The 26,839-nt window shown below is 35.9% G+C and overlaps 1 protein-coding gene across 1 annotated transcript in view; it reads left to right on the top strand.

The window, feature by feature from the left end:
- ZCCHC7 (zinc finger CCHC-type containing 7) overlaps positions 1-26,839 on the top strand; it is a 150,690-nt gene that overhangs the window by 8,637 nt on the left and 115,214 nt on the right. The gene's annotated exons all lie outside the window — the stretch shown is intronic.

Raw genomic sequence — 26,839 nt, 5'->3', positions numbered from 1 at the left:
TGTTGCCACCACTGAGAAATGCTATCCACACCATAGCCAGCCATGTAATATGCTTAACATTGAGAGTCCAGTCTGAATTGTCATAAATTAAGGATTATCTGCATTCTGCCTGTCTTCCACCAACGTCATTAAAAAGGCACCAGAAATTTTAGTCATGTTCTCATTCCCATCTTAATTCAAAATATGGTATTTTCACAGGGGAAATGTATTTAATGACAATTGCCTGATGAGTGTTTTGTAAGATTTGCTGTCTGAATATGTTACTGTTTTACAAGTAAAAACTTAAAATTAGGTTTCTATGCTATTAGCAAGGAAACACAGAAGATATGAGGTATGTATGAAACACCTAAAAACAAGTATTCATTTAATTTAAGCATACAGATCTTAATATTTTTATTTTCTACATTATATTTATTTATTCGATTTATACAGTCACCCATCTGAAATAAGTGACTCTAGGCAGTGAACAATTGTAAAATAAATTAAAATGAATTAAAAAACAGATTTTAAAAACAAGTAAATACATATAGCAAATAAAATTATAAAATGATGTATATGAAATTATAGCCAACAGGTGTTAACAAAATCAGGAAATGGGGCCCTGGATTTGCTATTGCTATTAACAAAATGGAGCCTCAGGCCTGGGCACATAATCAGGTTTTTAAGGCCTTATAAAAGGCCAATAGGGTTGAATGCTGTAGAGGGCAGGCACTACAGCAGAAAAGGCATATTTCCTAGTCTCCACCAGCTGACATTCCCCCCCTCTCTAACACAAACACACTCACACACACAGCATATATTGATCATATAAACTACATGCAATACATAAACAATACAATAAATATAAATATTTTATTTTCCATATTATATTGCCGTATAAGTATAATCTTTACTGTCATTGTATTTAAATACAACGAAATTGGTTTTAACTTCACTGGGGCAAAATTATAACAGAAACGAAAAAAGAAAGAAAACTAATGTGTGCATGGAGTGATTGTGGTTGTATTTAAAAGTGTCACAGCTCAAGGATAGAAACTATCTTTAAACCTGTTTGTTTGGCTGGCTATACTCTGATGTCTTCCGCCTGATGGTAGAAGTGCAAAGAGACACTGACCAGGGTGTGAATCATCTCTGTGTATCTTCCTTACTCTGCTAAAGGAGCGAGATCTGGCGATGTCATCCAGTGGTGTCAGAGGGCAACCAATGGTTTCTTGTGCCAAATTGATCACTCTCTGTAGTGCCTTCCTGTCCACAGCTGTTAAACCAGCATACCATACTGTAATACAATATGTGAGGACACTTCCTATGGTGGACCGATAGAAAGAGGTCATCAGCCGTTGTACCCCCTGATTTTTTCTCAGGACTCTAAGGAAATGAAGTCTCTGTTGTGTCTTTCCAATCACCAGAGACGTGTTGTTTTTATAAGTTCTGTTTGTATACTGATTGCATTTTGTACAGTATTTTTGGTCATTAAGAATAAACATTTCAACCTGAGATTTAGTGTCAGCATACTGTACATATTTTCTTTTTTGTGTTTAAATGTTTTATTCATTTTCATTTTCAATTTTGTACATTCACTTATATACTGAATATTTGCAATAATAATAATAATATAATAATAAAAAAAAAACCCAACCTAAACACAACTCATAACCTATCACTTTCATACACCCCTTCTTCTCCCCCTCCAACTTTCCTTTCTCCCTCCAACGATCACCCCTCTTACTTCCCTTTCCCCTCCTATCTTCCTTTCTCACCTTCCTCACCCTCCTTCCCCTCTCATCCTCCTTACATTCCCCTCTTCCTCCCTCCTTACTTCTCCCTCTTCCTTTCCTCTACTTCTCACTTTGGTGCATTTCTCTATTCCTAAAAAAAAAATAAAAAGAAAAAAAAAAGAGAAAAATAAAAAGAAAAGATAAGGATCAACAGTATACAAGTGTATTCTTCTTATTCTATATATTGAAACTATATCTCCACCCACCCACCCACCCCCAATGAACCCCCCTCCCTAATCCCCTCCGACTTCCCAGGTCCCACACCCGGCATAGTTCAGTACCATTCACCTTCTAAAATATCTTATTAACAATAATAATGAAAATAAAATAAAAAGAACACTCCGAAAAAGAAAAAAAAAACGAAAAAATAAATAAAAATAAAAAAAATTTAAAAATCTTTTGCATTATGCTCAGCCTCCCATCATTCTTAAAATTTAAACAGTGTAAATCATTCCATTTATATTTTGTCCTCGTCCCTTACTTCTTTGATATTTACCCCCTTCTTCCTGTAGACTCTCCAGATAGCCTTTCTTAACCTTATATTCAAATATTAGTTTATACAAAAATCGATTTATCTTCAAATACAGAGCAGTCTAATCATACTTTCACTACTCATCTTCCTACCCTTCATTTCTCATCTCCATTCCTCCCAAGCCCAAATTCCATAAGATTAGGATCTCGCTCTTCACTTTAAAATCCTGAGCTTTTTATGTTATACTTCAAGCATGTAAATCCGTAAAATATGTGCCCAAAATCCATACCACTTCATTCAATCCCAAGATCCCTTCATCGATATCCCGCTCCACCTTCCCTTCTGCCCCACTCCTCCCGACTCCATTCATCCCAAACCGCATTTCAAATAAATCTTAGTCCCCGCTTTCCTCACAGAAAACAATTCATGCGCAGTTTGGATTGAAATTCAAATAAGTCCTATAAAAGTCCCGTATAATATCTGTCCAAAATAAGCAATGCTTCTTTCCATTCCCCATCGGTACACAGCTTTGCCATTTCATACCAGACAGAAATCCTAAAATTTTAATCAGTCCAAGAGCTTAGAAAGTATTTTAAAGACATCGCTGGATCTATATTCTTTACTCTTCTGCCCTTCCGGAAAGAGAAGGCAACCCTCTGCCTTATAACCACGTGTCCCGCTGCTTTGAAAATATGGCTAAATCCTCAGTTTCCGCTCTTCTGCCTCTCCAGTAGGGGGAGAACAACTCCCTCCTTCTTGTAACCAGGTGAATTGCTGCTTGTCTTTCCTTCACCTTGTCCCTCCGCATTTCCGAGTGAGTCAAGAAGCCCCGCCTTCAGAGTTTTATAATAAAAGTCCCGAGCTTCCGAAACAGAATTAATACGAAATCTTTGATTTTCGAGTGTAACTGTGATTCCAACTGGAGCTTCCCATTTATACTGTATTTGACGATTTCTAAGTTCTTGGGTTAAAAAAGTATAGCCTCTCCTTGCTTGCAGCATCTGGAGCGGGATTTCTTTAAAGACAAACAAATCATGGCCATCGATTCGGAGCCTGTTGTTGTGAAACTTTTGGATGATCGCATTTCTGGATTCTCTTGTGAAAAAGTATATAATTATGTCTCTTGGTAGCTGTCGTTGTTCTGCTACACACGAATTCTGGCGATAGATTTTTCGAATATTCCAATCAAAATTGAATCCCGGACCTCCCACCGCTTGGCTGAAAGCTTCTACAAACGTCTGTTTCAAGTTCTCTCCTTTCTTTTCGGGCAGTCCTCTGACTCTTATTGCAGACGCTTTTCTGTTATAATTTATCATTGTAAGTTGTGTTTGAGTATCTCTAATCTCTTGTTGTAATGCTTGGATGTTGGAAGTCAAATTAGAATTAGCCTCCTCCAAAGTTTCCAGCTTAGTCTCCATTTCTTCGATATAATCTGTCAAAGTAGACATAGCTTCAAACATATCCACCTTTATTTGGGCAATTTTAGTCTGTATTTTGTCGCATAAATCCAGCACAAATTCTTTGATTTCTTGTTTAAAATCATTGAGTATTTGAAAAAGAAGCTCCTGTGTCAAGGAATCTCCAGTAGGGGGTGTAGGAGGCAAAGGCAGCGATTTACTAACAAGTTCTTTAAGCACATGCGGGGGGGATTTTTTTGCCTGCTTAGACCTGGGAGGCATTATAGATAAAAGCTGAGAATAAACAGATAAACAGTGTCTTCACTTGGTCAGTTCTCAATAAATTATTTGTAGATTTTGCTTGTTAATGAGTAGCAGTCTCCGGGGAGATAAAGCTGGTTAATTACGTCATCAATCACCAACTCAGTAAAAACGCCATTTTGTAACCGGTTGAACAAAGAAGTTTCAAAGGAAAAAGGCTGGTGTTTAGATAGTTATAAAAAAAAAACATCACAGGAGTAAGACCCGCTCGTGTTAGCCTTAAGTTGCTTTAAGCAATTTATCATTGTCCTGAGGGGGGGGATCGCCTGTCTAGGGCTGCAAAAAGGCAGCTGCGAGGAACTGGCTGGAGATAAGAGCTCAGTTACGCTGGATCTCTTCTCCGTTCGCAGCCCAAAAAAAAAGAAAAAGGGCTGTGAACTACGAATAAATCCTAGCACCTGAGCTTCTGCCTGCCCCTTTCTGCCAGAAAGGGGTGATATCTATTGATCTTAATTAGATATACAGACCAGAACTCTGAGAGGGGCTCCGTTGAGCTCCTTCGGCGACAGGCTCCGCCCCCAGGAAGTTCCATACTGTACATATTTTCTTGGACTGTATTATATCAGCATGTGCTAGCTTCTATAATTTAGCTCCTCGAATTGTAACATCTAGTCAAGCTTTTAAAAGGACTAATCTTGGGAGGCAACATCAATAGCCACTCGGTCTTGTCTGGATTGAGTGCAAGCTTGTTCGCTCCCATCCAGACCCTGACAGCCTCCAGACACTGGCACATCACTTCCACTGCTTCGCTGAGTTGGCACGGGGCGGACAGATATAATTGAGTATCGTCCGCATATTGATGGTATTTGATCCCGTGCCGGCGTATGATCTCACCCAGTGGCTTCATGTAGATGTTAAATAGGAGGGGGGAACAGGACCGAACCCTGTGGCACCCCATATTTGAGGGGCCTAGGGGTCGACCTCTGTCCTCCAACCAACACTGACTGCGACCTGTCCGAGAGGTAGGAGGAGAACCACCTTAAAACGGTGCCTCCCACCTCCCGTAACCGTCGCAGAAGTATACCATGGTCAATGGTATCGAAGGCCGCTGAGAGGTCAAGGAGCACTAGGATAGAGGAATGTCCTCTATCCCTGGCCCGCCAGAGATCATCGATCAGCGCGACCAGAGCAGTTTCTGTGCCGTAACCAGCCTGAAACCCGACTGAAAGGGATCCAGATAATCTGCTTCATCCAAGGTCCGCCGGAGTTGAAAGGCCACCACCTCCTCAATAACCTTCCCTACGAATGGGAGGTTGGAGACTGGGCGATAGTTGTTTAAAATGGCTGGATCCAGGGATGGTTTCTTAAGGAGGGGTCTCACCACCGCACCCTTTAGAGCAGTGGTCCCCAACCCCCGGTCCGCGGACCGGTGCCGGGCCATGGAGTACCTGGCACTGGGCCGCGCAGCGGCCGGGGGCCATGATCGCTGCAGCGGCCGGGGGCCATGATCGCTGCAGCGGCCGGGGGACATGATCGCTGCAGCACAAAGGCTCCTGGGCCATGCGCAAAAGCTCCTGGGCCGTGCGCAAAGGCTCCAGGGAAGAGAGCCCCACGCTGGTACGCACGTGATATATAAACAATCAATGTGTCGTCGCGAACAACGCCCCCCCACCCCTGCACGCGCTCAGCGGGCCACGGTAAAATTATCAAAGGCTGACTGGTCCGCGGCGATAAAAAGGTTGGGGACCACTGCTTTAGAGGATGTGGGAAGGATCCCTCCAGAAGAGAGGTGTTAACAATCCTCTGGAGCCAGCCACATTCACCTCCCTGCTGGTCGAGACCAGCCAGGAGGGACACGGGTCCAGTAAACATTTGGAGGCACTCACCGCTCCCATGGCCTTGTCCACTTCCCCAGGAGCGATAAGTTGAAACTCGCTCCATAAAATCCGATCAGGACCTTCCCCCGGCGCCTCGGCTGGTACCGTCCATTTGTTATGCATCCTCATTCTTCTTCCAAAGGCAGTGGGAAAAGTCTCTGAAGCACACTTTGAAGTTGACTGTGAATAGCAGTGGGAAGGAAGATTCAGTCACCATTCTCTTGTGCAGTCCATAGAAATTGCTTCTGTGGGAATCCTGTTGGATGGCCCAGGCATAATTTATGTTTTTGCCCAAAGAGCTTAGTAATTGATGAAGAAACACACTACACAACTTAGATAACTTTTCTTAAATGGTGGACATGTCTGAAACTTTGGAAGGATCTTGTGAGTAGTGTGTGTCATAAAATAGTAATGATTGAGGAGTGATTTGATTTTTCATTAAATGGTGAGTGGGTCAGATAGAAACATCCTTTTTCTGGAGATAAAGAAGTGTTTTGTTCTTTTTCATCCACATTTGCTCTCAAGGAAACTGACAAGTATTCCAGTTTGTCTTGGTCATTTTTCTTGGTAGATGGCCATGTTTCCAACCATATATTTCCATTGTCTTTATTCTCTACAGTGCCAGTTGACCTAAATTATATTCAGCTTTTTTTTAAACACACCATTTTCTATTTACTTGGCTTTCAAATAAAATCAGTGGGTAACAGAAATGGTTGGTGTCAAGTTAGATATCTGTTTCTTATTTTTTAAAAACTGTACTCCATGGTGCTAAGACAACTTTTGTCAAAGAAACTATTAAATTAAAATATTTATTCATTGAAAATGTTATTACTTGAGCATGTAACTGCTGTATTGCCAATCAAAACACAAAATAGTTTTAAAAAGCTAACTATCCAATATTGGCATACGTTAAGTAACAATAATAACAAAATCTTTCATGAGTGTGTTCAGTATATTTTTGAGATTTGGATCTTTTACCACTTAAACATTTGAAACAAATCTCTGGATTAGAGCTATTTTAAGCAAGTAAAAATTCAGTGCTAAAAGTAAGGAAAATACTCTGTCACAAAAGATTTTCCATTATATTTCCCCCCCTGTCAGTTTCTAAGAATGAGTTAATTGAATAACATACACAGCACATACTATATAAATAGTACATGTTACTGATGTTATACAGTAATTTAAATAACAGATACTTTTTCATACATGTAGAATTAGAAGCCATCATCATTAAGCCATCAAATCTAAATGATATAGTTGTAAAACAGGAAGTCATATGACTTCATTGCTTAGTGACTGCAGTTCAGGCATTCCTTTGAGTGAATACCTACTCCAAGCCAATCCATTCTGGGTTTGATCCCTCTCAGTCCCTTCTTCCTCTACCTGTGAATCCACCCTACCCCATTTCTGTCCTTTTGACTGCCCTGCACTGTGCCTTACTGGGCAGGAAGCACCCTAGAACTACATGGCTCTGGGGCTGCTTGCCACACCCAGGAAGCTCCATGTTTGTTCGTTTTTTGTTATTTTCTCTTCTGGTTCTGAAATAGACTGCCAAATGTATTTTGATTGTTCTTCAGCATGCTTGGGAACTTGTTCTTTGGAAATGTCTTACAAATTTTATATCCATTATTTATTTCTAAAAAAAAGAGAAATATTTGTAAGTAGTTGCAGAACCCTCTGTCCTTAATATTCCCTGTTCCTTTCAACTCTCTTTATAGCAATTAGTTTTTAGTTTTGATACCCATGCTGTTCTTTTATTCCCCTAAAGCATTAGACCACAGTTGGTCACTCCAGTTACAATAGATTGGGTGAGTTGTAGTATCATGGAGATTGAGTATCTTTTGTGATGATTGGACAGCATAGGGTCAGCCAGAGAGACAAGGAACAACAACAGCAGGCCTCAATGAAATTGTATGTTCAACAGTTTATTTAAGTTGAGGGTGCTTGACAAATAATTGTTCTGAGTGAGCGGTTGCTGTGGGTTGGAGTAAAATACAAAAAATGCCCATGAAAAGTCTTGGTGGTCTCAAAGGATTTTGGTCCAATTTGGAAGATACCAGAATTGTTGTGACCATTAGAGATGACCAGGAGATTATCTTTGAAGAATCTGTCAGTTTTTATTATTTTTCTAGATTTTTTTAAAAAAGTAAGCAATGTCCCATCCTGTGTGGTTATCATGATCAAGGCATTTTCATTCCATTATGCAGATTTGAATAGGAACTAAATCTGTTTTTCCTATAATTTGAGTTGAGAGATAGCTGTCCTCTTCAGGGCCTCGAGAAGGAAAGGCCTTAAATCGAATGTAGCTGTTTAACATTAAAAATCTAAAAATTTGTTCATTAAGATTATATTGTTCCTTTGTTTAAAGTAAGATAAACTACCCCTTCCCTAATGTCTTGGAAGGAGCAACCCAAAAATGGTTTGCTTATGTTTATAATTGTGCTTCCAATGAATTTTTCATCATCTCTGTTCTAATTGGCATCCTCAATTACTTGCAACTATATCTGCTGTGACTAGAATTTTATTCTAGCTTAAACTTCAGCTTCATCAAGATCAGATCAGATCAAATTAATCTCTGTTATAGTCACACATCAGCATCATTAGCTTTCCTATTTTTCATTTTAGGCAGAGACTTAAATATCAGATGAGATACTGACTCAAATTCTAGAATAAACCTGTCTGTATTCAGAAAATCCTTTGAATTGATTGGTCTCCGGGTGTTTGGATTGGGGCCTCTACATTTGATCTTAGCTAAAATGATAATAGGCAATTATTTGGAGCCTCCACTTTTATGGCGGTTGCAAATAGTATGACAGTCAAGTTTGTAATGGCTTAGCTACGATTATGGAGCCATTGCTTAAACAAAACATGTTCCATATGTTTTGATTGTAATCCCTGAGACTATTTTGCCCATGTGGCCAGGGAGACTTTTGAACATTGGATTAGACAGGCTGCCAACAGAAGTCTTATCTTGGGCTTCTGACACTTAAGTATTAAAGTATCAGCACAACCCTAAGACTGACTGAAAAAGTTCATTGTTATTTCCTTAGTAAGAATCCATGCTGCTAAAAAACGTTGAACCATGATTCCAGAAACGGCTGCTACTATGGAAAAAGTTAGATGCCATTCACAGATAAGGGCTGTTGTGGCTGATCCTTCATATGACTGTATGGCTGGAGAAGTAAAAGAATGTTCATTATTTCTCAACCAACAATTCCATCTGTTGTTTCTTAGATAAAATAATCGATTGTGAATAAACATAAATAGAACATGTTCAAAATTCTTTGCAGTTGAGGAGAAAGGGAGACATAATCCCCACAATATGTTTCATTAATGGTGTGTGGTGGTTAATTCTGATGCCCAAATGCAGCTGTTACTGTTTTACAAATATGGTTATTTATTTATTTGGTAAATTTATACAGCTACTCATCTCGCATATATGACTATAGAAGTTACATATTTTTAAAATAAAAAAATAAAGTGGATGTGTCACTGTGATCTTTTGATCCCCCCAATATGTTGTTGCAGTATTAGTCACAGTGCTGTTCTTTTTAACTAATAACAATTTTTAGTGTTCTAGCACAACAGCTGGTATACTAATGAAGCCAAATCCTTTATATTTACAGTTGACAGTATGATTTAAGTTTATCCTTTTATCATTTCTTATTAGGGTATTTGAAGAATACCTTCTTCCTAATGTAATAACTCTGAGAAACATTGGCATTTAATATAATGGCTCACTTTTAAAATGTGGATATTAATATTGTTATTATTAACCCTAGCATCCTATATTGTAAAAGGATATACCTTGAATGTCATTGTGCTTCACAAGTCAGATCAAATTGCAATGCATTTTGGAGAAAATGTTCAGCAGATTGAAAGCTTTCCGATCTTTGTAGCAAAATAGATCAGCACTTTACTTTTAAAATGCTATAATGCGTAGCCATTTATAATCATGCCCTTGTAGAGTATCCACTACAGTATTTCATTCACACTTTTTGTACTGATCTCTTTGTCTCAATGTTCTAAACTTTTAAATTGATGCTGTGTTTTAAATAAGATTCTTCATTTTATTTACTGCCAGGGCCAATGCCCTCATCACTTGCTATGGAGCCTTTAATCGAGAAATGAAGGCCTAATCCTTGTGCTTACAAATTTTAAAGTCTTCAATTAATAGCTATTATAACAACAACAATAAACAAAATTACCTCATCATGCTTGAAAAACAGCTTCTCAATTTCCTTGTTGATCATTTTTCAGTTTTCCACATGACAATTTTTGAAAAATGTGGAGATACCTGCTATCAACCTTTATTTCCTTAATAAATATTTGTAGATGTTTCACATTATGAGAAATTATTCCTGCTCTTGTAATAAATGATGTTGAGCATTATCTTCATTATTTTTGCTTGTAGAACAGTATTAAATATATAAAATTGCAACCATTCTTGGAATTAATATATATATAATAGCAAAGTTATAGAGATTCCTAAAACAAAACTGAAAATCTTTACAACAGTAGATCTAAATATTGTACTTAAGACTAGAGAGACTTAAGATTTGGCAGTCTAGTATAAACAGCAGCATTTATACTATATCGTTAGGCTGCATTCTATATCTTTGTACCTTTTTTCTAGATGAAACAGTAGCTTTGAAGAGCAATAAAATAACTGTTCTTTGCTTTAAAAAATAATTACATAAAATATTATTTAAATGTTCATTAGTCCATTTCTACAATAGAACCAAGTTAGAAAAATTATAAGTGATATGGTAAAATAATCATAAAATAAAATCCATCATGGAATTGAAAACTATGAAAAAAATTCTATTAGCAGTATTTTAGTAATTTTTGATTTTTGCTGTGTTAGGGAGCCACATTTCGGAGGCTGATATTTTTTATTGCCATTCTATTCTTTACAGAATTCTATTTTCTGTTTTTTTTTAAAAAAAGCCTTATTCCTTAAAATACCAATTTTATTCTTTCTATTAAAAAATAGCAACATTTTTAGAAGCTTAGAGGTGAGGAAATGACATATATGTTTATCTAGAGAGAGAAAAATATCGCTCCTCTGCAGAATTAGTGTTCAGATCCATTGATGAAGGGAATGGCAACTTACCTTTGTATGGGAACACAGATCCATATTTTAAAAAGCAAAAGTTGAATGTGCCTGACTTAAATCTTCTATTTTGTTGCCAAATTTCATAATGCAACAAATATGCCAAAATATTTTTAAAGGAAAGCATTTTATTCCAACAATTGGTAATAATTTTGCAGTCACCTCACTTGGTTCACCAGTGTTAATTTATAAATCAAACAGCTGTATAATTTAACTTGGAATTTGCTGAGAGCGACATTAAGAGTTAATGTCATAAATTGACTTTGCATTGCAGCATCTATGACCCGATGAATACCTTTGCTTTTAAAAAACTAAATCAACTTAAACTTAATGTTTTATTTTTACTTGCCCTAATTTGTGCCTTTGTTTTTAGCAATATTAACAGTATTTAAACATCAGGAGCTCTTTAACCATGCATTATTATAACACTATGCACCCTGGAGCTGTAATAAGCAATGGGAATCATCTACCCTTTGCTAGGAACAGCACATGCATATGGATATTTGATTAAAAGAAAAAAGTTAATCTTCTTTACAGTGTAATGTGGATACACTTGAATCTCTTGATTATTTAAAAAAAATTAATAAAACTAATAAAGTTCAGGCGGAAATCTCTAGTGATCTAAACGAAGTATACCTAGAGCGGTAGCAGTCTCTTTTATCTGTACAGATTTCTCTGCCTATTGTGGACCTTGGCTTTAACTAATTTAAATTTCCCATGGCTTTGGATTGCAGACTAGGTTTTCTGCAAGAGTGACCATGCTTACATGGTCATATATTCTGGGCGACTTTTCACTTTTTGTTGTTGTCATTCTGTTGATTGGTAGGTGAGGAATTTTTCTACTTTTCTACTTTCCTTATCACTTTCTATTTATAAGTCTTGTAGATTGGGAAGCTCTTCGTTGTCATTTGAGCTATGTGGATGAGTGGGAAAATGAACTTTCTGTTTCTATATAAAATGTTACCAGAAAATTTAACATTTTGGGAGGAAAAAAAAACCCTTTGGCAAACTGATTCTCCAGTGTAACTATTGTCAAAATATAATGTGAAAAGAAAAAAAACACTGTTATTTGTAGAAAGTTTGAATTATGCTACAATTTAGTATGCTCTTTGGCATTTCAGGCAAAAGGTCATAAAATGAAAATGTGTAATCTCTCTGCACAGAATTATACACAGTATTTTAAAAATCCATTATATTATTCTAAATAAACTAAGAATTAAAGATGAAATATTAATCCCTTGAACAAAATGAAGAATTGGAATGTAAAATATAGAGTGAAAGAATATAGTTAAAATCTTCACATTGTGCTACATTATTTGAAACATATTTTCAAAGGTATTGTGCATTGTGATCAACTGTCCCATTGTTATACATGTGTGGCAGCATTCCCAGCAGTCATATTTTTTAAACATACATTTTTACATTTATTTCAGTATTGTTTAAGCAATTGCTGGTAGGTAACAGCAACTGCAGACATCTATAAAATTGAAACACCTTTAGCCAAGTTTTAGTCTTCCAATATGCCAGTTAACTTGTTTAAATAGTTGTCTTGGACAAGGTTAGTATTTAATATTTGTTTCTTAATGCAGTGATACTTTTAAAAAGTCATAGAGCAGTGTTGAAACATGTTTTTTTGGCACTTATTCATGTATCTTAGCAAGAATTACTTGGAAATAAATTGTATTATCATAAGTAAGTCTCAATTTGAATGCATTCTAGCATCTTATAAAAATATTAAAATAAAGGTTCAATTTTATGACATTAATATTTCAATTAAATGCTGTGGTGAACTTTGGGACCAACCACTTCTTTGATTTTCTAATATAAATAATGAATACTTTCTAAAATTCATAACTTACATATTTATATTTTTACTTTCTAATATCTTCAAGATGCAATACCTGTCAGATTTATATCTAATTTTGTATTTAAATTTCTGTTTTCACAAAATAACATAACAATAATAAAATCAACATTTGGATTGCTTGACTCAAATTTGTTTTTAGCTTGTTTTTTCCGCTATTGGTGCCAAGCAAAATTTGATAATTTCATCAAATGTGTATATTTTGGAGAACTTTCAGAAATGTGCAAGTATTATAATCTTATGAGAGTTGTGACAGGATATGGCAGAAATTAATCTAAAATGGAATTCAAAACACTTAAGAAGATTACTTCTAGTATAAAGTTGTGCTTCTAGAATGTATATATATTAAAATTTATTTTCGTTAATCAGTGCGTAAAAAAAAGGTTCCTGTATGGCTTTTGCTTTCTCACATGTAAAAGGATGCATCCACCATCAGGGTATGCAAACATTGTTCCTAGTATATAATTTACTTTGGAAAAATATACAGTTGCTAGAGTACTGATAATCTTTTGTGTGTCTGTGCTCACATGTGGGCTGAAACTTTTCTTCCTTCAGTGTTTTGGCACCTTAAAGACCAATATGTTAATTATCATTTTCTATGGATCACAGGACACTTCAATCATTACCTGTTTCTTAATCTTTAAAGGGCCCCAAGATGCTTTGTTCACAAAGAATAAATATTAAAAAATCCTTTGGAGAATTTTCACCTGATTCTTCTCCATAACTCGTTAATCTTTTTTATTTTTTTTCAGTGTAAAAAGAAGCTGTTCAATAATCAAAGTGTTCTATTATGATATACTCACCTTATGTAAAAATAAAATGTTGCCATATCTTGGATCAAAAGCAGTAACTAAATCTGAGTGCTGTGGATCCTTCTGGCTTCTGAAGTCAAACCAGTTTTCTGAGAAATAAGTGATTTCTAAATAGTAGGAACTATTACAATAAGGGGGGAAATTGCTATAAATGTAGCCTTGGCGGTCATTTATTTATTTAACCAATGTACAATGTTAGGCTGACATGTACTTATAATTCTGTTTTAACAGAATAAAAAAAGTTAAAAGGATTAGATAGGGTTTGTACTCTGTTTAGGAAGACAATGATAGGATATGAGGAGCAACATTCAGGGCAGCTTACTGAAGCAGAGAGAAAAATCAGTTTACATTTGTAGTATGTGAGTTCTTAAAATATTCACATGTAAAGAGGATTGCTGCCAATTTGTATAAAGTTACCAGTTAAATTCTTTATGATGCAGAGTTCTTAGGCACATTTCTTTCAGACATCTGAACTGACAAGGGTTTTTTTTATTTGAGGAGGGCGGGGAACATGTTAGCAAGTGATGGCCTATAAGAACAGCTCTGTTCTTCACAAAATTTATGGGGGAAAGCTAATTTCTTTCCTGCAAAATGAGGACTTTACCATTCCTCTTTTCTTCATTTTGCAAAGTTGAATGATCAGATAGGATTTTGTTGAAGGGGTCTTTGTACTATACTTTGGATGTTACATGTTATTATCTTATTTTTAAAGGAATATTTTTCTGCTAATAATGTTTCTTCAAAAACCTTTGCCCATAAGATTCTGTTTCTGTTGTCTTTTTTTTTTAAAGAAAAAAGCACGATTGTGGATTTTGATATGACATCTTGATTTCAAAATATTAGTAAATTTGCTAAAGACTAAAACAATAAATATAACTTTTCCCCCTTTTATACAATTTGCATCAATGTACCTACTTGGTTTGATTAATCACAGCCTCCTGTTATTTTAGGCATATTTCTTTTGTTCTTGTAGAAGTGACTTACAATTCAAAGAATTCTATCCAGAATCTTGAAATAAAATATGCTAATGTATAGTTTCCCCCAGTTCTTGAACATGTTCTCAATCTAATGTTAGAGTGCTATAACCAATACAACAAAATTTCTGTGTCACCATTCTTTATGCTACCTTTTTGCAAAAAGATTGTCAAATGTATGGGACTAGCCCACTCTTTTGGAGTTGTTGAGCAGGGGGGTGGGTGGGAGGAAATGATCTCAGAAGACTCAAAGGAATTCTTTAAACTTCTAACAGGGCCAAGGGGTCAATGTCAGATTTAGTCATGCTGTTATTTTAGCCCAGTCGTCCAGAGAGATGGCTGAAAAGTGAGTCTTTTATTTCTTTTTTGTGTGATGATTAACAGGATTAAATGTAAGCTGTTGTGTACTTAGTCCCAATTAGTTTCTCATCTGAGAGGTTCATTATGATTTTTTCCCCTTAGTATTCATTTTGTAATTTTTAAAGTGTCTAATTATGCTTCAGAATGAAAAGAAACAATAGAGTTGTGCCTTCCCTGCAGTAGCTGCTTGCTTCTTTGTTTGTAGCATTATGATTTATCAAAGAGTTGGCCTTAAATTTTTGGGTTTTGTCCTGTCTTTAGGAAGATCCTCCAGCTTTACTCAGTTCTAAGAACATGTCCAAACCAGAGCTTCACAATAATTTAGTACATTATGATGTACAAAAATAACACTCTTGCTTTTTAAATTGATATTAATTGAAAATTGAAAAACTGCTGTATAGTATATTAATAGTTATGAACTACAATCTTTAATTTATTATACATGTATGAAAAGTCATTAACCATCAAATACTTGAATCTAGATAAACTTTTCAGTATATAGTAAATGAATGAACACACTTGTATATATGTCCTCATGAAGGCTGTATCTTTAATTAATATACTGTAGTTGAGAGATTAACTTTTCAGTACAGTACCAAATCAATTTCTTTAAAAGTAAACACCTTTAATTTTAAAACTTGGAGAGTAGGAAAAATGGCTTCAAGATTGTATCTGCAAAAATTGTTTAAATAACAAAATCCTGATTAAATGGTAAAACTTTTAAAACATTGACCTATTGTTTTATAGATACTACAAGGAAATTAATCTTATTTTACCTTTTGTTTGACTTAAATTGTTTTTCTTTATGTATTAAATATGGAGCTTCTTGCACCATGCAGATTGCTTAAATCTGTAAACAATATAGATTTAAAGATACCTTTGAGGATGGAAATCAGTTAGCAATTTTACATAATAGCTTATTTCATTATAAAATTGCTACAAATTACAGTGTGGTTGCTGCCAAACTTACAAGTCAAGGTTTATGTATTTTTGATTTAATATTTGACTGAAATACAGTTTTAAGGAACTTATTTCACTGAAATAATTGGAATCTCTTTTCTGCTAAATAATTTTGCTGGCCTAATGTTGCTACATAGTTAGACAAATCTTCAGGTCTGACGAGAAAACATTATTCATTATCCTTTGATCATTCTTGGGTAAAATGGAAGTTAAGTATTTGAAAGATTATTATTCTTTTAATTCTAATTATATATTAAATCTTCAAAAGTAGGGTATGTGTTTCTGTAGTATTAGCATCTTCCTCCTTTTCCTTTCCTCCTCCAAAACATCTTCACAGGAGGAGGAAAGAGAAGGGAGATAAGAAACAGAATTGTTACTTAAGTTTACAGTACAATTTTTTTTTTGATAGAATATAAAGAATGATAATCTGCTCTACAACTGAATGAGAATGGGAAAAATAGTGATCTATTCCTTGTATTCAAAATATTTCATTGTTAATGTGTGTCTTTTCATTTAAATGCAGAAGAAATGTTATCCCTAAACCATTAGTGTGGCTTCTAAAAGACTTCAGATCTTGAAAGCTTTTATTCAGAATTACTCCTGTCACTATGTTTACAGCTGTTATATATCTGTAAGTAATTTTTCTATTACATAGTTGTAATAGTCTTATTTATTCTGTATTCCTTTATCCTAGTATTTGAAAGCAGATGTCTAGATAGTTTGAATTTTAAAATAATCAAATAATTGATTGTGTTAAATATCTGCATTACCATTCTCCTCACGATTACATAAAAAGATGATATTTTGAGTACGATGAAGTTTTAAGCTGCTGGTAAAGCAATATTTGATATTATAGTATATAATGGTTTTTAGTATTCCAGCAGTATGTATATTTATGTACTTCATGTATAAAGTTTAAGGGGAAAAATGACTCTTATAATTTAGAGCATCTTGTCTAAATTAAAAGAAAGTTATCTTGTTGTTTTTGTAAAACGAAGTCAATAGTAATATACTAAGGGAAGATTAACGTGCTGGTGTCAAGTAATTTGATAACATAATGGTTTACTAACATCTATCAGCATGATGGTTATGTTAGTACTCTAAGATTTGAAACAAAGCTTTTTTAAAAAGCAGCAGGAATTCATCTTTCATTTAGACATCATAATATTTCCCTCATAGAGGATAAGGGCAGTGTATATAACCATAATAGAATATAAGAAAACATTTGTAGAAAAACTTTGGAGGAGGTTAAATCAGTGATCCCATTTATATAGTAAATGAAATATTGGAATGTCATTTTGAAGAAAATAAAATAAATAAATAAATTCTAAAATAAATATAATTTATAAAATAAATTATAAAATAATAAAAAGATAATACTTGAAATCAAGTGGAAAACAAAAATAGTATATTTAAATAAAACAATAACATTTCTACATTGTTGTTTCTATAGTTCTCTATTCCTAAGGTGGAGATGAAATTGGCTGGCATAACTGCCTTTTTTCTGCATCTGCTTCTCATTCTTTTTTTTTTGACTGAAAATCTTCATTAAATTAACAAGTAAATTGTATCGTACATATATTGAATATCAGTTAATTTTACTTATTCTACAAAATTAAACATTTTTGGACAAAATAAGAAATATTTAAAAGTTTATTGAAATCGTGTGTAAGATATGTTGTATACATTTCTTAGGCATAACTTTGAGTTAGGTTAGGGTGTACACACACACAAACATAAATGCACATATGCACATACACACTAAGAACTATATAGCTGACTGTGAAGATTTTTCTCCTCTGTCATATATTTATTTTCTGATTTGCCTCCTCTCAGCATGGAAAGTGAGCTACATGTTTGTATTTCTGTTTTTCTCTGATGGAATAAATATCACCTGCAAAGGAACTATTTAGATCAGGAGTCCCCAACCTCCGGTCCATGGACTGGCATCGGTCCGTGATGCAGCAGAAACTGGGCTGCATAAAGGAGTGAAGCCCCATCTGTTCATATTCAGGATGCAAGCAGCGCATGAAACCATGCCCCCTATGGTCTGCAGAAAAACCGGTGCCTAGTGCTCAAAAGATTGGGAGCACTGATTTAAATAAATAAAACAACATGGGAAGACTTAAGTGGTCCTGGATGTAATGTGGCTAACTTGTCCTTATCAAGAAGCGAATCTGAGAAACAAATCACACATCTAATTTGTAGCTTACACTTAAGTAATTAATCTAGTTTAAGCTTTGAAAGAATAATAAAAATAATTACATTAGAAAGACAACTCTGTCAACATTTTTGAAGTGTTTTTCAGCAGCTTGTATTACTAAAAGGCTTAAGGAGACAGCTCAACTGTTTAAAGAAATAAACACTTAAAAAAAACCTAGGCCAAGTTTGTTACATATGTATATATTCTATATGAAGCTGTTATTTCCATATTAAGTAGGCTCTTAGTAGATTCCAAAATAAGAAATACTGATTATTACAGCATAAAATAGCATATTTAGTTGACATGAAAAACAGAATGTTTATAGTATGTGATCCATAGAAGCAACAATATTTGAAATTGGCCACAGTAAGATCATACAATATATTACATTTAACCAATCTCATTATATTTATTTTGTACAATGACAATAAAGGCTGTACTGTACATTTGAATTTATTTACATCTTTATACATCTCTAATTTCTTGAATGGATTTGGATTTAGCCAATGCTATAGGAAATCCATTGAAATTATTATAGTGGTCTCAGTAGATCTTTATTTGACGAAATCTGGTTTCCAACCTGGCAAAACCTTGGGTAGTCCTTAGTTTTCCTTAGAACTCTGCTGTTTTAATGCTCTATTTATTTCAAAACAGTTTCATTTTGTGTTTCTAGCTTGGCAAAGTTGGCAAACATTTTAGGCAGCTTTCAAATGTAATCTGTATAGTGTAGGGAACTGTAGTATCCTAGTTGAGATTAGGAGTAAATTTGAACAGTAGTTTGGACAAAGAGACTTTCTACAATGGTCAGGAATTTGAAGGAAAGGAAAGGAAAAAAATCATGCTCTTCTACTTTCAAAATATTTTGTGAGTTTATAAAATATGATGGCTTTATTACCTAGTCTCAATTGATTGCAGAGTATCCTATGGGAATAAACATACCAATTCTTTCCTTTCCTCTTCTGTGAAAAAGAAAGCTCACATGCCCCAACTAACCACAAGTTATCTATATTAGCATAGCTCTGCTTGGGCATTTTTATGGAAGAATGCACAAAAAGAGTGTGGAACTATTCCTTAACCTCAAAGGATAAAACATTCTGAAAGCAAAGCATCTCAAGAGAAATCTTGGAGTAAAAAGCATCCAGAGGAACTCATGAAAATATTCAAAAATTTTGGTCCTGAAATGAAACTAGAGTGAAATGTTACCCTGGGTTAGATAAAAGAAAAATACATGCTGAGTAAAAGAAACTCTCCTGCTGTAAAAGTTTTTAAAAAGTAAAAAAAAAAGGTAAAAGTGGTAAGGTACCAGACTAGAAAGCGGGAATGTGAGTTCAAGTTTAGCCTTAGTCATAAAAGCTAGCTGGGTGATTTTGACCAGTCATTTTCTCTCAGCCAAACTCAACTCACCGGGTTGTTGTTGTGGAGAATATAGGAGGAGGAAATTCTGTGAGATACATTCACCACCTTGAGTTATTTGTAAAAAAATAAAGGTTAGGACGCAAACAAATTCAAGGGTTATTTTTTTACAAAAGCCACCCTATCAACAATACAAAAGATTGTTGTGGACACTTTTTAGACAATTCCTTGTTATCCCTTAAGACTGAATTAATTTAAGTTCAATTAATTATTTGATATTAATATTTACAAGCAGTATAAAATAATAATGGTAATAAATAAATAATCCTTTTCAAAATAATACTCTTCAAATAAGAGGAAATAATACTCCAGCACAAAGGAATAATGGAAGCAAATAAATAAATCCTATACAAACAAGGGGAAATAATATTCTAACTGTTTTCACCCATAAAATATGACTTGTAAAAATGATTGGAAAACAGAAAAGGGTAGCCTTAAATACTTTTACACTGATAGGATAACTTTATAGGGAATCTTTGATGTGAACAGCATTGTTTTACTTTTCTAATAAAGTAAACTTTTTTTCCTAATAAGCAAGTTGACCAAGGCGTCAATATTTTTATGGAAAGTTTGGCAAAGAACAGAAAGCATAACTAAATACAAACTTAATAAAATATTCATTTTACTGTAGACTTTTCATTAGATATACAGTAGAAAATAGTGTTTATGAAGTTTAGAGGTTAGGGTTAGGGTCATGAACCTTCTTAAGTCTGTGCCCTGTTTGTATTTCATGATTCTATTAGCCTTTCCTAATTGTAACCTTCTCTAAAAGATAAGTGCAAGTAATATGACATTTTGGAATCAAGTGTTTCAAGGTAATAGTAAGCAAGCGTAAGGCACCAAAATTCATGTGAAGTGTGTATCCAGAAAACATAACTGAGTCCTTCTTTGTCCCCAGTTTGTATTCAGAACCTCCCAAACTTAATACTAGAGAAAGCAACAAAACGTTACGAACGGTCCCTACTCCTTAGAGTTTAGGTGTGATCACTTGTAATATAAATTTGGTAAAACTCAAGTGGGCTCAGTTTTTAGTAGCTATGAGAGATTGTTGAATATCTTGAGGTGATAATTTGCAAGGGTGGAATGGGATTGCTCTCCCTTTCGATTTTTAATGTTATATATTCTTAATACAACTCCCTCTTGTCAGTCAGTAGCTTTATTTAGGATCTAGTTCTATTGATACTCGTTTGTCCAAGTACATTATTGGAAAGGAATCATTAAAAATCAATACCTCAGATCCCATAAAGTAACTACTGAAAGAAATGTTTATGTCAATACCAAAGTAGTATTGGTGATGTTTTCTTTCCATTTTCCCTTCACTATACATTTTAATGTGAAAGGTGGGGGTTGATGGAGTGGCGGCTACACATTGGTTTATTAAGAACCAGAAAATTGTGTCTAACCAAGAATACCAAAATGGCAGGTGAAATTCAGTATAGTAATTATTAATGAAAAATAGTAAATATACACACATCTTGTTGTTTTTCTTTACAGTAAACGTGGTGCAGAATGGAAAATAGGTAGGGAGAGAGAGTGTGTAGGTAGGTAGGTAGAAGGATAGAGAGAAAATAAGAAAAAGAAACCTCATTTATAATACAGCGGAACCTCAGGCCATGAAAGCTTCTGACCATGACCAAATCGGGTGCCAACCAAAAAATCCACTAAATGTTTCACTCTGTTCACGAACACATCCTCGGGTGGTGATCAATCACAGCTGTAGTGATTTCCCCTTCAGCACCATTTTTGTGTGTGCACGCATGTGCAGTCAATCTTGCTTCCAGTCACATTCAAATCGGGTGCCAACTGAAGTCCTGGAACGGATTACGATTGTGACCAGAGGTTCCACTGTAATTGTATTTCTCCACATCTTTCTATGCTTGCTCACAATGCCAGTTTCCAATATGGCTGTATATTGCTTCATACGTTGCCTTCTTTTTTTACAATTTTCATTGTGAAAAAATCTTTGTCATGATGTCATGATTTCACCAGCTTCATCAAACAATGTTATTGTTTTGTAATTTTATCCTTATTCTTTCCCTTGTATAAGCAAATATCAGGCCTTAGGCCAAGAATTCGTAACACAATTCAGCTGAAGGTCAGTTCTTTATTTGCTTACTTATACCATAGAGGCAAAATCTTGCCAGACTAACCTGTATTATGATAAGTTAATGGATATACCATGGTAGATTCTAGGGAGTGACTATCCTAAATTTCTTCCTCTTCCCAAGATCAAGCTCCAGTGTAAAATTTCCTAACGATGCCTGATTCATAATAAGCGAGCCAATATTGTAATACAAAAACCAGTGCTTTATTAACAGTTTCATTAGGCATTCTTCATTAGGCATTTCTTATTCGCAGCCATTTCTTTGCTTTCTTTATCTGCTTCTGAACTTTGCCCCTGTTCCTTTCCTCCCTTCAGTTTGTGTCATAAATCACATTACCCAATAGATACACCTATCTCAACCCAGCTACTGGGTTGCAACATGGAGACTATCCTAAATTTCTTCCTCTTCCCACGATCCAGCTCCAGGCTGTTCTGTCTCTTGTCTCAATCTCCTCCTTGGAATGTGCTACCTCGTTCCTGGGAACCTCTTGCATTACTGTAATCCATCATATCACCTTCCCCTTTTGAAGGCACATTCTGCTATATCACACCTCTTCACACATCTTTACCAAACATGGAAAACTTGTCTATTTTGAGCATGAGATATAGTGTTGGCAAGATAAGGAAATAACCAAAAGTATTTTCTGAATAAACAAAAGTGGTAAAACACTAGGCTAAAGCTACAGGTCTCAGAACATTTTTTCCACTAGCTCAGAACCACATAGTCTTTCTTATACCCAACCAAACATATGTTCAAAGGTATTTATTTACTTATGAAGATAAAAGGCTGCCATGGAAGTTTTCAGAGGTTGGAGGACTTTAATTCTAGTCACCGACCTCAGAAGGATGGAAGGCTGAGTCAACCTTGAGCCTGCAGTACTGCACTCTAATCACTGTTCTAACCTGGAATATATATCCCTCTCTTACAGAAAACAGGAAAAGGCCATTATCAAGGATCACCCTAGTATTTCATTAAATATTATAATTGTCTTCCTGAACTGAACAGTGAATTTCCTAACTATCCACGAGCTTCTCAAACTTTTCATTAGAGGTGATGAAATAGAATTAAGAATAAAATGGGATAATAAATATATTTAATTAGATGGTAGGGTGATCCTTGATAATGGTCTTTTCCTGTTTTCTGTAAGAGAGGGATTTCTATTCCAGGTTACTGCAGTAGTTAGAGTACAGTTCTGCAGGCTACTTCTGCTGATCAGCTGCCAGCAGTTTGGCAGATAGAATTTCACCAGGCTCAAGGTTGACTCAGCCTTCCATCTTTCTGAGGTGCATAAAATGAGGACCCAGATTGTTGGGGGCAATATGTTGGTGCTGTGAACCACTTAGAGAGCCCTGTCAAAGCATTATGAAGCGGTATATAAGTCTAAATGCTATTGCTGTTAAAGCATTCTTTGAAAAGTACCCTTGACATTTCAAGCTTTCCAGTAGCCATTCATACATACAATGCATGCAGTGTTGCTTTAAATGAACTAGGAATGGAGTTAGTTGGAATTACAATTTAAGTCAGGGGTGTCAAACTTGTGGCCCACGGGCTGGATGTGTCATGCGTTGGACACACCCATCTGTTTTACCGAAGGGGAAAAGTCACAATACGTCACGTGATGATAATGTGATGACACAAGTTGACACCCCCCCTGATTTAAACGATACCTTGCCAATGTAGAAATGGCTATACATTTTCACTTGGACATTTCAAAGAAAGGCTGTCTGGCTGTATGTACATACACAGTTCTTTTGGGCCTGGCAACTAAATGAAACAGCTGTCCATATACAAGTAAAGACCGTTGGGAACAACTTTCCAAGCAACTGTGGAAGACTTCCAAAAGATGTGGTTGCTTTAACACTTGGAGGAGAAGTGCTTCCCTCTTGCTAATGTATTTTGTGAAACATTTCTTTCAAATGCTGTGCACAGCCTATTATAGGTCTTCTGGACATGGTTTTAGAATACGTTAAACAATCTGACAGTCTAGACAAGCAATTATTGAAATTTATAAATTCTTCTGCAGTGGTAAAATGTTCTTTTTTCTACAGCACTACAGGTATCTGTGCTTGGAGATAGAGCTTGATGAAAATGAGTCATGTATCAATCTGTTGTTCAGGATTATCAATCTGGCACTTGAGTCCTTCATGTCATAACTCAACGGCCAAGTGACTAGTGACAATATCAATAGAAAATGTTGTAATGATCAAAAGGATGCCTCCTTTTGTAAGCGGAAGTGGTACAGAAAAATTGGATATTTCCCATAATTATAATTATGGTATGTTATTTAATATTCTTGTAACTAGCAAAAGAAATGGAAAGCACTAAATGGGAGGGACAGTAATTACTGTCCATACCAGTGATTATCTCTGTGGATTAATTTTACAGGCTAGATCATGGTTGTCAACTCGTGGTGTCACATTGCCATCAGGTGACATTTTACAATGGTTTTCCCCTTTATAGAGCTGGAGTGGTGTGGCCTTACCGTATTTTTCGCAGTATAAGACTCACCGGAGTATAAGATGCACCAAGGTTTTGAAGAGGCAAATTAAAAAAATAGTATGTAGGTAGATAGAGGGATAGAGAGGGAGAGAAAGAAAGAGAGAGAAATACAATAGGTAGGTAGGTAGGGGGGGAGAGAGTGTGTGTAGGTAGGTAGGTAGAGGAATAGAGCGAGAGAAATAGAAAGAGAGAGAAATACAGTAGATAGGTAGGGAGAGAGAGAAAGTAGCTAGGTAGGTAAGTAGGTAGAGGGATAGAGCGAGAAAAATAGAAAGAGAGAGAGAAATACAGTAGTTAGGTAGGGAGAGAGAGAAAGTAGGTAGGTAAGTAGATAGGTAGGTAGGTAGAGGGATAGAGAGAGAGAAATACAATAGGTAGGTGTTCTGACCCCCTCCTCTGTCCAGTAACGAATGCCAAGACAAGCTTAACTGGAATGTACTTTAATAGCAAGAAACCAAAACCTCGGGGGCTGAAAGCCAAGCATAACAAACAGATAAGGACCTTGGCAGCAAATCAGACAAACCTTGGCAGCAATCCAGCCTGCCAAGCTAGTTACCAAAGTTCTCCAACTTTTAGTCAATGCGTTGACTTCTGCAAGAGGGGCATGTGCACAAGCAGTCTTTTTATAGTCTGGAGAGGAGCCTAATGACCACCAGCTGAGTGCAATTACCTCCTGTACTTGTGCAACTGTTCCTGACGCCTATTAGCTCTTCGATGCCGGGCATCCAGGAACAACTCACTACTGGCATCTGGATCACTCTCCCTTGTCTCCTTCCCACTGGTCCAAGGCTCAGGCACCTCCTGGTGGCCAAACAGCTTCTCTGCGCCCTGCTCGGAGTCGGAACCCTGTCCAGGGTTCTCCACATCCTCCAGAGCTGACTCATAAGGCCTCGCTGTTGCAGTCTGGAGGCAGCTCCAACGGCTCCTGCTGGGCCACAACAGGTAGGTAGGGAGAGAGAGTGTGTAGGTAGGTAAGTAGATAGAAGGATAGAGAGAAATAGAGAAATACAGTAGGTAGGTAGGGAGAGAGAGAGTAGGTGGGTAGATGGAGAGAGAGAGAGAGAGAGAGAGAGAGAGAGAGAGAGAGTAGATAGGTAAGGAGGGAGAGTAGGTAGGTAGATGTTTTCAGGTGTATTTATCCATGTGCTGGAGAAGGAAATCGCTGACAATCTGCAGCACCTTAAGACTTTGTTTCTGCTGGCACAGCACTTGATCAATGTAATTCTCATCAATCAGTTAAAGAGCTTTCCAAAAGGAAAAAAAAAGTTTTTGCATTCTGCAAACCTCCCAAAAACGGCCTGTTTTTCGCAAAAACGGGCCAGTTTTTCATCAAAAAAATTGCATGCATAGCCTTATGGAGGCTTATAGAGTGCTGCTGGGGGCTGGGGGGCAAAAAATGGCGCATTTGTATGCTCATTTCTGCCCTCCCCAGCCCCCAGGAGCTCTCTGAAAGCCTCCATAAGAGTATGCACGGCCATTTTGGTGAAGGGGCGGGGCTTCGGGAGGCAAAAAATGCTGTATTCGATGTATAAGATGCACCCAGATTTTCAACCTCTTTTTTGAGCAAAAAAGGTGCGTCTTATACTCCAAAAATATGGTACATAGATTATTTGCTATGTACGTAATAGTAATTCTGATTCTGTTAGAATTACTGTATTGATGGCTTTGCAGGTCCATACTGTAACTGTACCTTTTTCATAGATTTTGCAAAGTATGCATAAAACTTTCTTATATGCTGCATTTGAACATGGATATATAGAAGACTCAAACTTAGGTACCTTATCATAACTCTGAACTTTGAGAAATTCTCTGCTCAGTTGCCTGTTCCACCCTCTTGCACCTTTAGGCTTTTGAAATTATTTTGAAGGAATTGAAAGAAGGTGCTGGTCTGGTCCTGTAGTTTATATATCATATGCCCTTGAAATAAACAGCAATATCTCTAGATTCTGAATATTCTTCAGTCTGTGAAATTTTATAGATATAGATTAGATATAGATATATATCTATCTTTACCGAAGAGTATTGAAAGGACATCTATATCAGGTAAGAAGTACACTTTCTAAGATTCGGGAATATTCAGTCTGTGAAACACACACACACACACACACACACACACACACACACACACACAGACACCTTACCTGATATGGATGTCCTTTCAATACTCTTACGTATTGACGCACACAGAGAGACACAAAAGAGTTTGAAAGGACATCCATATCAGGTAAGAGGTGCATTTTCTCAGCCAGATGTTAAAATGATAAAAATTAGGTAAATAAAAATCTATTAGCAATAGCAATAGCAATAGCAGTAGACTTATATACCGCTTCATAGGCCTTTCAGGCCTCTCTAAGCGGTTTACAGAGAGTCAGCATATTGCCCCCAACAATCTGGGTCCTCATTTTACCCACCTCGGAAGGATGGAAGGCTGAGTCAACCCTGAGCCGGTGAGATTTGAACCGCTGACCTGCTGATCTAGCAGTAGCCTGCAGTGCTGCATTTAACCACTGCGCCACCTTGGCTCATTAGTTCTGTTTCTATTATATTTTGTAGAAATCATCAGTTTGGGAAATTTATAAACTGTTAAAGGAAGCAACTCAGGTTAATTGAATGGTGAATCTTGAATAGTTTGCTTTTTTCTTTAAAGAAGAAAGTTTCCATCTTGACAGGGACTCAGGATCTTGACTTTAAAGGTTTTTTAAAGATGTAAAATAATAATTAATTGCTAAAACTTGACATGTCATTTTTGTA

This window comes from Thamnophis elegans, chromosome 3 (assembly GCF_009769535.1).
Source record: "Thamnophis elegans isolate rThaEle1 chromosome 3, rThaEle1.pri, whole genome shotgun sequence".
Taxonomy (NCBI): domain Eukaryota; kingdom Metazoa; phylum Chordata; class Lepidosauria; order Squamata; family Colubridae; genus Thamnophis; species Thamnophis elegans.
Note: the sequence above shows the minus strand (reverse complement) of the source record. Positions and strands in the feature narration are given on the sequence as shown.